We start from the raw sequence: 11,141 nt of genomic DNA, 5'->3' as shown, positions 1-11,141 counted from the left end.
CTTGTAAATTAATTATTAAGTATATATTAGTCCAAAGAGTGAGTTCATCATTTATTTTCTAAACATTTTAAATTCTTTTGTTCTAAAATATTTTTTTATTAGATTTCTTTTCCATATCATCAGTTATTAGCTTTCAGAAAAATTTTTATTATAACAATTTTTTTCCATGTATATTATAACAATTATAAAAAATTTTTAACAAAGCTAATAATGGATGCAAAAAAAAATTTTATTATAACAATTTTTTTTGCATCCATTATTAGCTTTCAGAAATTTTTTTATTACAATTTTTTTCCATGTCATCCATTATTAGCTTTCAGAAATTTTTTTATTACAATTTTTTTCCATGTCATCCATTATTAGCTTTCAGAAAAATTTTTATTATTACAATTTTTTCTTTCTGTCACTAATATTTAATTTTTTCCTATCAAATATTTTTAGTTGTGTATGCAAAGAAGCCTCTGCACAACAGTTAGTAACTTGTCTTAGTTTTTAAGTTTTTAATTGCAATCATTTTCTAACATTATATATTTATATAAACTCAAAATGTAGAGAAAACATGGAAAAATTACAGAATAATGAAAAAGAGAAGAAAACTATTTAAAAAAAATTATTTAAAAAAAACCTTTAATAAAAATCGGAAAAAAGATACAATATTTTTTCTTAAAATTCAATTTTTACTCTTAAAATTAAATTTTTATTCTTAAAATTAAATATAACGAAAAAAAAGCACTTTCATGTAATGCAAATCTTTTTTTTATAATTTTTTAAAAGGTAGTAGTTTTTAATACTAAAATGTTAACAATAACAATATTCTTATTGATAGCGAAGTAGATTGAATGTTGGAAGAAAATAACTAACACAAATTAGTAGTTAAACAGAAGGAACAGAGTTTGCGTTGAATTTTTAAGAGTTATACAAGATGCCCTAAATTAGACTGAATATTTTTTAGAAATGCATAATAGAAAAACAGTTATAGTTAATAAAACAATTCTTGCAGCAAATTCATGTCACAGGGTATAAATGTTTTTTTCCTAGAATCCCTGTTTTTTACAACACATGGTACACAACTAGTAGAAAACGTGTAAATTAAGAAGAAGTAATTGAAAATCACATCACTAGTTTAAGAAATCGTTTGATGAACGATTTTGACGAAATGCTCAATGTCAGGCACAATGACATATCGTAATCCAAAAACGAATTTTACTTAAATCATAAAGCAACAGAGAAAAATGATAGAAAAGCATGCAGCGCCATTTATCGGTAAATTCTTGAACTAAAGCAGTAGATGAAAAAATTTATGCCCTATCCCTGTCACATTAGTTTGGTGCAAGAATTGTATTTTTAACCTTAACTGTTTTCTAGTTAGAAATTTTTGAAAACCGTCAATCAAATTTATGGCAAAACATATAACAATTTGACAACTCTCAATTTTATGATTAATTTTTTTGCGATCGAAGAGTAGCTGACAGTAAAAAATGACAGAACCCACTTCAAAAATGTTTAATTTAAGATATCAATTCAAAAAATGAAAATAGTTTAACACGTAAAACCTGTTGTAAAAGGTAATTGTAAAATACAATACGAAAAAATTTCATTAAGTAAAAAACAATTTGTAAACATTCTAAAAATATTAATTGGATTAAACTAAATATAAGAAGTAAGCAAAAATATAAAATTTCTAAGACCGAAAGGCAGCCGACGGCAAAAAATTTCATATTCTGCTTGGTAGTAAATCCAAACTAATATACATTTCTTTGAATAATTAATTTTCAGAAAGTATTTAATTTAAGAAAATATTTAAACAAGTAAAACTTGTTGTAAAAAGTAATTGTAAAATACATTGCAACAAAATTTAATTTAGTAAAAAAATTTGTAGACAATCTTAAAAGAATATTAATTTGATTTCGCTAAATATAAAAACTAGGCATTTCGGCTCTTTTTTTTTTTTTAATAATCTAGTTGAAATCAAAATAGTCAGTTCGTTTTCTTTGAATAATTTAGTTGAAATAAAATTAGATATTTCGTTTTCTTTGAATAATCTAGTTGAATTAAAATTAGGTTCGTGTCTTCTAGATAATCTAGTTGAAATAAATCCACGAATCATATCTGGAGAGATCACAAATATAGCACACAAAAAAAATAGATTCTATTCAAGGTACTTTTTTTACAATCCCCAACTATGGATTTTTCTTTCCCCTCCATAATAGTGGAATTCACAGAGACAAAATGATGTTTAAATGAGCGATGGATTTGTACCGCGTTTGGGCTAATCTAATTACGCAATAAATCTAAGAGTCACTCCCATTTCATGCCAATCCTAAAATAAACTCACAAAAAATAAGAAAAATAATAATCACTGTGATCCCCACTTGTGTTTTGAATCATTCGGAAATATATCTTTTTAAGACCGAATTCTTTAATTGTTATTACTTATATAAATTAAGTGTAACGTCTTTATTTCATATGAGTACCAAAATTTAAATTTCTAATAAAGTCTTAAACTTGCAAATTTCAATTGATAAAATTTAAAAAATATTTATCTCAAGTAAAGTTGATAGCGGAGAAGGCCGTAGTTGAGATGAGCTGATTCGGTGTAGTCTGATTTTCTTGCGATTATTTTATTTTATTTTATAACCGTCGTTGAATAGCCGACCCAATATTTGGGTTTACGACTACTAATGTTCAACTCCGTAGCCTTGTAATTTTGAATTCAATCTAGAAGACAAGGGAACTCCTGGATCAAGTATAGGGAGAAATTTGCCTTCGTGGAGGACTTTTGGTGGAACTAACCCGCCTTTGCGTTACATGGAGAGAAAGACCACGAGAACCTTCTAAGGTTAGCCTGACGGCAAGGGGACTCTGATCCATGATCCGTCTACCACTGAAGATATTTCACGTGAGCACTGTGGTCGGTGCAAACCGGATGCGGATTCGTGTCGATCATTCATCGCCGGGATTCGAACACGGTTCACCTCATTGGAAGGGAAACGCTCTATCCCCTGAACCATCACGGCTCTCTTGCAATTATTGAAAAGAATTGGAGATCAAAGATAAATCGGAAGTCGTTATGGAGCAATCTTTAGAGCAGTGTTTCTTAACCTTTTTGATACAATGGACCCCTTTTAAATTTTTTTAAGAAGTCACGGACTACCCCCCTGAGAAAAAAAATTGCAGAAAACATCAATTTTTAGTATTTAATTTATTTTAGCATTTAATTTTATGATTTCAATAGTATACAAAATATTTAAAATTAAATTTTTTAGTCTGAAGGTTGTTGCTGCTTTTCCTTAATAAATTGAATAGAGGGGTGGTTTTCGACAAAGCTATACGCATAACATGTTCAACATTCAATCGATAACGATTTTTTGTTTTTATTGTCACAACTGTGGAAAGTCCGGCTTCGTTAAGATACACTGTAGCTAACGGAATTATAGCTGAAATAGCTCGCTTTACAAGCAATGGGTAGGCTTCTTTCACAGAAGACCAGAACTCTCCGAGTGTTTTTGAATCGAAATCCATTTTTAGCAAGGACTTTGTTCTAAGATCAATAAGCTTATCTTTGGCAAGGTTCATATCATCGATACAGTCAATATCACAAAGAAAAGGATGACAAATCCACAACTAATCTTTTATCTTTATCTCATCCAAATTAAAATATTTTTTCAATGTAACTTGAAGTACTTCCAGGTGTTCACAGATTCTATTTTTAAGTTATTCAGTAACAAATTATCTTGCCAAGATCCAGTTTGAGAAAGCACTTCGTCCAGCATTTAAAAGTTTGCATATATCTCATTTTGAATTCTATTTTTTTCAAAGTGGCATCTTCAATTAGAATGCTTGTAATTTCTCAGTTGCATCCATAATGGTGATATCGGGTCATTGAATTAAAAGACTTATATTGTTCATGTGGTTAAAATTATCTGCCAGGTAAGCCAATTTATAGGTAAAATCTTTTTTGTTTAAATATTCGAAGAATGAGTTATCTTTTTCTTCTAGAGCAAGTGATAATTCGATCTTCAACATGAAAAATTGTTTCAGAACCTGCCCTCGTGACAGCCAGCGCAATTCCGTGTATTACAGAAGTACCTCATGTTCTGCATCCATTTCTTGACACATCGTTTTAAAGAGACGATGATTAAGAGCTCTACGTCTAATAAAATGTACAGTTTTAATAACTTTTGATAATGCTTCTTTTAAGCTGGTTGGAAGAGTTTTTGTAGCCAGCGCATGTTTATGTAAAAGCCAATGAGTAACAAGAACATTAGGAGACTTTTTTTACCAACAGGGCAAAACCAGATTTACTGCCAAGCTTCACATGTGCTCCATCTGTACGAAGTGAATGAAGTGTTTCTTTCCAGCCGAAGTCTTGTTCGGTAAAGAAAACATTTAACATTGCTAAAACATCAACTGCCTTTGTAGTTTGCAATTGAGACTCAAAAAATAAGAATTCTTCTTCGATAGTATCAAGAGACACGTAACGAACAAAAACAAAAAGTTGACTATAATTCGAGATATCTGTAGTTTCATCCAGTTGCATACTAAAGGGAAATGGCGAAACTTTCAATTCATCGATGATCTTTTTCAAGATATTGCAAGAAATTTCAACTATTCTTGAATGTGTCACATCATTTGAAAATGGAATTGCCTCAAGTTTTTTTTTATCTGTTCCAATCTACAAACTAATTCAACCATCTCCAGCGCACTTGGCTTAATTAACGTCTCTCCATTAGTATGCGGTTTCTTGCTTTTAGCAATATGATATGCAACTTTGAGAGATGTCTCAACCAGAGGCTTTTGTGGTATACCAAATCCAAGTTTGTCTAATGTTCCAGATTTCAAAAACTGAGCTTTCTTCTTAATAAAAAATTCTAGATCTAGTAACCTGAGTGGTGAGTAGATCTAGTAACAAGGTGTCAAATGTACGTAGCTTGATAGGGGATAGTAAAAATAGTGTAGCTGACGTCATCAGGGGGTTGCCCCTGATGGTGCAAACTGAACGCCGGTTAGTGGAGGATGTTAAAAATGACAGGGATATTAGAGGGCTGTGTGCAGTCCGTACTGAATTTGAGGTATCTCGATCACCTAGTTTCAAATATGTATGTATTATCAAATTTTAGAAAGAAAAAAAGATCAATGTTATTTAAATATTATTGATCCAAACGTTTTAAAAATTAGGAGTAGTCGGTGGACCCCCAAAATATGACCCATGGACCCCTAAGGGGTCCATGAACCACAGGTTAAGAAACCCTGCTTTAGAGGAAGGCATTGGCCCACATTGGGCTGTCTGGCCAATTATGAGGATGATAGTTGAATTAACTAGTAAAAGCAAAATTATTTTTAAAAAAACAACACTAGGTCTTATTCGAGTTACTCTTTAAAAGGGAACTTTAAACACTGAATTTGAAATAATATTAAGTAGAGAGATGTCAAACATAAGTATCCTTCTTCCTGCAAAAAGAAAAATTTAAAAGGTATTTCAGCATAATTCCTAAAAATTCACTGAAAAAACTTCAATCCGGAGACTGCTAACTTTTATGACATACTATTCGAGTTACTCTTTAAAAGAGAACCATAAATATTTCATTTGAAGCATTTTTTTATGGAGAGGAGAGGTAAAATATATCAAACAAATCAAGTGATTTATAATTCTACTATATATATATATATATATTGGGACCTCTATTTAACGAAATCGCTAAAACCCGAAAATAAGTTCGTTGTATGGAAACTTTGTTAAATAGAAAATCACATTTTGAAATACTTTAACTGCACAAAACAGATTTTAAAATCATAAATACTGCGCATAATTAAAATAGCAATTAATACCCTTTTACCTTGTTAGCTAGTATCCACTTTTTATTTCATAAATCTTAACCATAAAAGAAATCTGCATGGAAAGCAAGAATAGAGCAAAACATTATCCAGTGTTACACTATCATGCTACATACATTTTCAACTAAAGCTAAATTTATGTATAAAATTTAGCATTTATTATAAAAGTAATTCCAAGCATACATTTCCACATGCGTTCTTAAGTTTAATTGCTACTGACAAAATCCCTTAATTTTGTCCAAGTTTTTTGTTTGAAATGCAAATAAAGAGGGAAAGGGATTTCTCTGATTTCATTAAAAGTTAAGTGGGTTCGAAAATCAATTCAATGTCATTTCCCCCATAAAAGGCGTTAACAAGTTTGAAATGTTTAAAATATTTTGGGAAATAGGGAAAGTGGATCTCAAAGATCTTCACTTCGTTATTTGGAAGTTATTTTAAGAAGAAATTTCCAAAATGTTCTTGATTCCGCAAAAAAAATCGTAAAATAGAGAAATTCGCAAAATAGAAGTCCGACTGTATATATATAAACTTTATCTAGAAAATAAGTAGGACTGACACTGAGGTGAAACAATAAAATTAAATAAATCACTGAAAAAATAAAATGTTCAAGAGTTACAAGAGAAAAAAGAAAGATAGTTGTAAAACCTAACCTTATTCAAAATTTTTTTTACAACTAGATGAAAAGAACCCCATTTAATATTTTAATAAATATAATTTCTGTTTACACTTATCTAAAAAAAATCAAAACAAACGGAAAAATAAAGCAGTTTTTATAATATTATAAAATATTCTCAATAAGTCCATATATATTAAAATCATCCTAAAATAAATAGTATTGACTGAAAAATAGTGCCTAAAAACGAGAATTTAACATTCATTTTTCCTGTTTCATTAAATCCACAGTAATGAATTAGTTCCATTACAACTTTGAAAATTCTCATAAAAATCCAATACCTATGGGGATACTTGATCGGAGATTGATCGTGCTCTGGTTCAGGTCAAAAGTGCGATCTGCGGATGAATGTCGTGTGGATATGTCCTCTCCGTAGAACGGGGGATGTGACACATGTATGTTGTATCCAGATCATCCTCAGGGATGTAACCCAGGCCGACACCAATAACCCATTGTGCAGATCTAGTGCTACGTAAATAAAAGTACCAAGTACAACTTAGAAAAATAAAATGCTTTTAAGTTTTTAATCCAAGCTAAGTCCCCATCCCAATTAAGAAAAAAAAAGTGTTCTTCAGTTAATAGTTTTCCTAAAAAGAATCGTCTGCTTTTATTCATCCATTTAACTTCAACTTTTTACAAGACACAAATAACAAACGCAATCCCTCCCAATTTCTAATCGAACCAAATGGAAATAATTTTGGAAATGTAGTCAAATGTTGCATCAATTAATTTCCTTATCATGTGCAGTAACTGCACAAAATTTCGTAAACCTTGCTTAAATATTCTTGGAGGTGTGGACACGTTTATAGAAAAAAAATTCGAAATTTTTTGCCTTACGTTTTCTTACTTAACTGTAGAAATATTTAAAAAATAAAACAAAATTTTTGAAGTAATTTTTATCGACAAAATCATTTAAAAAAAAAAAAAGAAATCATTAAAATTCGGAGAGCCCAGTCATCGACTGTTGAAATTGCTTCGAAACAAAAAAACTTTTTTTTCTTTTTGAAAAATAAAAAAATTTTGAAAATGTTGAATTGCATTTTTCTTTTTAACGCACTTTATTTATACTGATTTCATCCTAAATCAAAGTTATTTTTCAACCATTTTTTTTTTCGGTAGTTATTGCTGTGCATTTCCACTTGATTTTAAAAATTCTGATATTTTTATTACGACATGCGAATTTTAAATCGCGCATTTAAATAACTACTTATTGATATGCTGATTTCCTCGTAAATTTAAATTATTTTTTTATCCTCTTTTTTTTTTTATATGCTTTTCCACATGATATTGATGACCCCGTTATTTTAACTATGATGTTAGTACGACAAGCGAGTTTCTAGTCGCGAATTAAAATAATCACTTTTTGATACAATTTATATTGGCACATTTTTCTTGTATATCTCAGTAATTTTTCCAGTTTTTTTTTTTTCTTTTTTGCAGTTAGCGACATGCACTTCCATAAGTTATTTAAAATCACGATATTTTAATACAATGTTATTGAAACATGAGAAATTTGTAAATTGGAGAAAAATGATACGAATTTTCAAAATGCTCACTGTTCGTAATTTTGTTTTCAATTTTTTGTTGCTTAAAATATTGTTTCAGGAAAAAATAGAAAACATGTACTATTTAACATTCATAAAACCTCTATTAATTCAATAATTTAAATTTATATTACTCATTAAAATATGTATTTATTTTTTTTATACTTGCATTCTGTGAGCATCGCAATTTTTTTTGAACTTTTGTATTCTGTAATATGATTTTAGAAAGAAAAAAAAACATTTCTTTTTTCCTCGTTTATTTATTTTTTGATAAATATTTTTGATGAAAAGGGAATTTTTTTTCAAAAAAAAAGGTATCAGCCTTTTTATTTATGAATAAATTCTAATTGTTAAAAGTATTTAATTTTCTACAAATATATTAAGTTTACTGATCTAAAATTTAGCTAGCACTAATGTTTGTATAAAAATTACCATATGTTGTACAAAAATATATCTAAATGAGCGTGTGACACTTCGTTATTCAACCTGCTGTGCAAGTGGCCTTTCACTCAAAAAGATTGTGCTTTCGTAATTTAAAGTAATCATTTTATTCAACATATGCATTGGGTTAGAACCCCATGCCGCCAGGATAACCATGGGAGAACTTCGTGGTTTTCCTCTCCATATAACGGAAATGCGGGTTAGTCCTACATGAAGGCAAATTTCTCCCAATACTTGATCCTGGAATTTCCTTGTCTTCTGGATCGGGAAAAAGTCCTATTTAAATATCTTGAAAATTTAAAAAGGTTCTAACAAGTAATTTTTGTAAATTTTGAAAGAAAGCTTTGAATTTTCACAAATTTATTTTGTACTATTAAACAAGATTTATTAAAAATGACACTAAAGAGGAACATTGTAGAAACCATACTATTTCAAGTATGTTTCATTTCACTGATACCAACATATTTTGTCTACAGGCAATTATCGGAAGGTATACTATCATTGTGAGAATCATTTATTAAATTTTGTTTTATGATACAAAATTAAGTTTGTGGGAAACTCTTTATCATTTAGAGCAGTGGTTCCAAATCTTTTTCGGCCTATCGCTTGACTATAGATGTTGATTGTCACCTATCGCACCCCCTACTTAATTGTTGACTGCCATCTAATGCCATTCGCATTTTTTTCTTTCTTAAAAGACTGAGTTGTCACAAATCAGCATCGATAATACTGAATTTTTCAAAAAGACCAGATATTTGAAAGAAAATAATTAAAACAGGAGTACAGATTTATTTTTTTTAATTGGAATCTGTTATTGTTGTCGTCGGCCATTAAGGCAGAGGGGGTGCGATTGTTCTTGTTTTACCAGTGACGCCATGTTGGGCAAGAATTCTAGTTTTGCCACACCCGTTTTATAGGGTGAACCCAGTCATTCGTCTACAAATCTTAATTCTGACTTGATCCAAAGAACGATCAATCTGCAATTCAGTACCCCCAGAGGTATTGATTTGTTATGGGAACATGGAGGACTTTGCGATTAGACAGATTTAGCATGCATCAGTCACCATTAACAACACGGGGAGTCTTCGGCAGGCTGGATTCGAACTCCCATTCTCACAAACGTGAGTCCAGCGCCCTACCATAAGGCTATCCCTACCATAACTTTTCTTAATCTCGAAAAATAAATAGCTTTTACATGCTTTAAAATTGTTTCCATGTTTCAATCATATAATCCAAGCTTGGATCCTTATAGATCAGCAAGTGCAATTCCTGAGACCAGAACAATGGATTCCAAACAGTCCTGATGCTGCACCATGCGACTATTTCCTATGGGGACATCTGAAAACCAAACTGAATAAGCGAAGAATTTCTACATTGAGAGGCCTTCAAAGAGTTATTAGAGAGGAGGTGAAGAAAATCCCCCAGGAAATCATTTTGTGGACTTTAAAATCATGGCCGAAGCGTTGTAGACAAATCTATTATGCCGGAGGTCGACATATTGAGAAGCATCGCTGAATTTGTGTAATAAATTTTGGAAATAAAAACATTAAAAAATTATCCCTATATTTTTTTATTACCCTGTATAATACATTTATAACTAGTATTTTTAAAAGCGAATATTTTTGCACACATCATCATATGGAAAATGTACTATATCTACTTTTTCATCAACTATTCTTATTAGGTTTCTCAAATGCTTATCAGTCAATCTATTACAATATTTTATCCATTGTGCATGCATTCGGGTATGTATGATCTTAAAAATATTTCAGCCATCTTTGCAGTTAATGTCTTGATAATGATTCAACCGTTTACTTTGCTTCTGAAAAGTTGAATTACAGTTATGCATGAGAATAGTTTTCTTAACTGTGTGTCATGTTCAATTAAGTCCTATTTCGAGTAAAAACAGGCCATACTAATATCTAAGCACATTAAATCATTCCACTTTTTATTTTCATTAGGCTTTTTTTTTTTTTTTATTTATAGCAATAAATATTTTTATGAAAATTTTCATGGAATAAAAATACAATTATGTTTGAGAAGATTTATAATTTTCAAAGCAATATGTTTTTTATTAGTTCCTGGTGAAACATATTAACAAAAGGGTCTAAAACGATTTTACAAAGTTATCAACACATTCCTATGGCCAGAAAATACTGATAAGTTATTTATTACAAGTTATATTAACTAATACTGATAAGTTATTTATTGTTTAATCATTTATAGATATTTACTAGTAATATTTCTTTAACATCCTCTATCATTCTTAATATTATTCTCTCGCATTTTTATGATTTGATATTTTATTTTTATTACAACCGAACCGAAACGTAAAACCGAAAGTGGTATTTCTTATTACAAAATAATCCAGTAATATCACCTTATCAAGTAACGTTTTGTAAAAAAAATATTGGAAAATTTTGTGAAAAACATATTGAAAACAGTTTGTAAGTTAACTATTTTAAAATTATTACTGTAAAGCAAATTTGTTATATTTACTTTTATGAACTTTACACAAAATTATTTCCAGCCAAACCTGTTATTAGGAATTAACTTTACATAATCTTACCAAACAATCTGGCAAAAAACATTAATTTTAAAACAACCAAAACTTAAATATAATTAAAAAAAAAACAGTATAGTAAATT

At 29.7% G+C, this 11,141-nt stretch overlaps 1 long non-coding RNA gene across 1 annotated transcript; it reads left to right on the top strand.

Annotated features, from left to right (window-relative positions):
* Positions 1–6,851: 6,851 nt before the first annotated feature.
* On the top strand, positions 6,852–10,047 carry LOC139427034 (uncharacterized). The gene is made up of 2 exons (XR_011638178.2): positions 6,852–6,980; positions 9,746–10,047. It is a non-coding gene; the product is annotated as an uncharacterized LOC139427034 (long non-coding RNA).
* The last annotated feature ends 1,094 nt before the right edge of the window (positions 10,048–11,141 follow it).

The sequence above is a fragment of the Parasteatoda tepidariorum genome, chromosome 11, assembly GCF_982258835.1.
Source record: "Parasteatoda tepidariorum strain Cologne lab strain chromosome 11, Ptep-v5.0, whole genome shotgun sequence".
NCBI lineage: Eukaryota > Metazoa > Arthropoda > Arachnida > Araneae > Theridiidae > Parasteatoda > Parasteatoda tepidariorum.
Note: the sequence above shows the minus strand (reverse complement) of the source record. Positions and strands in the feature narration are given on the sequence as shown.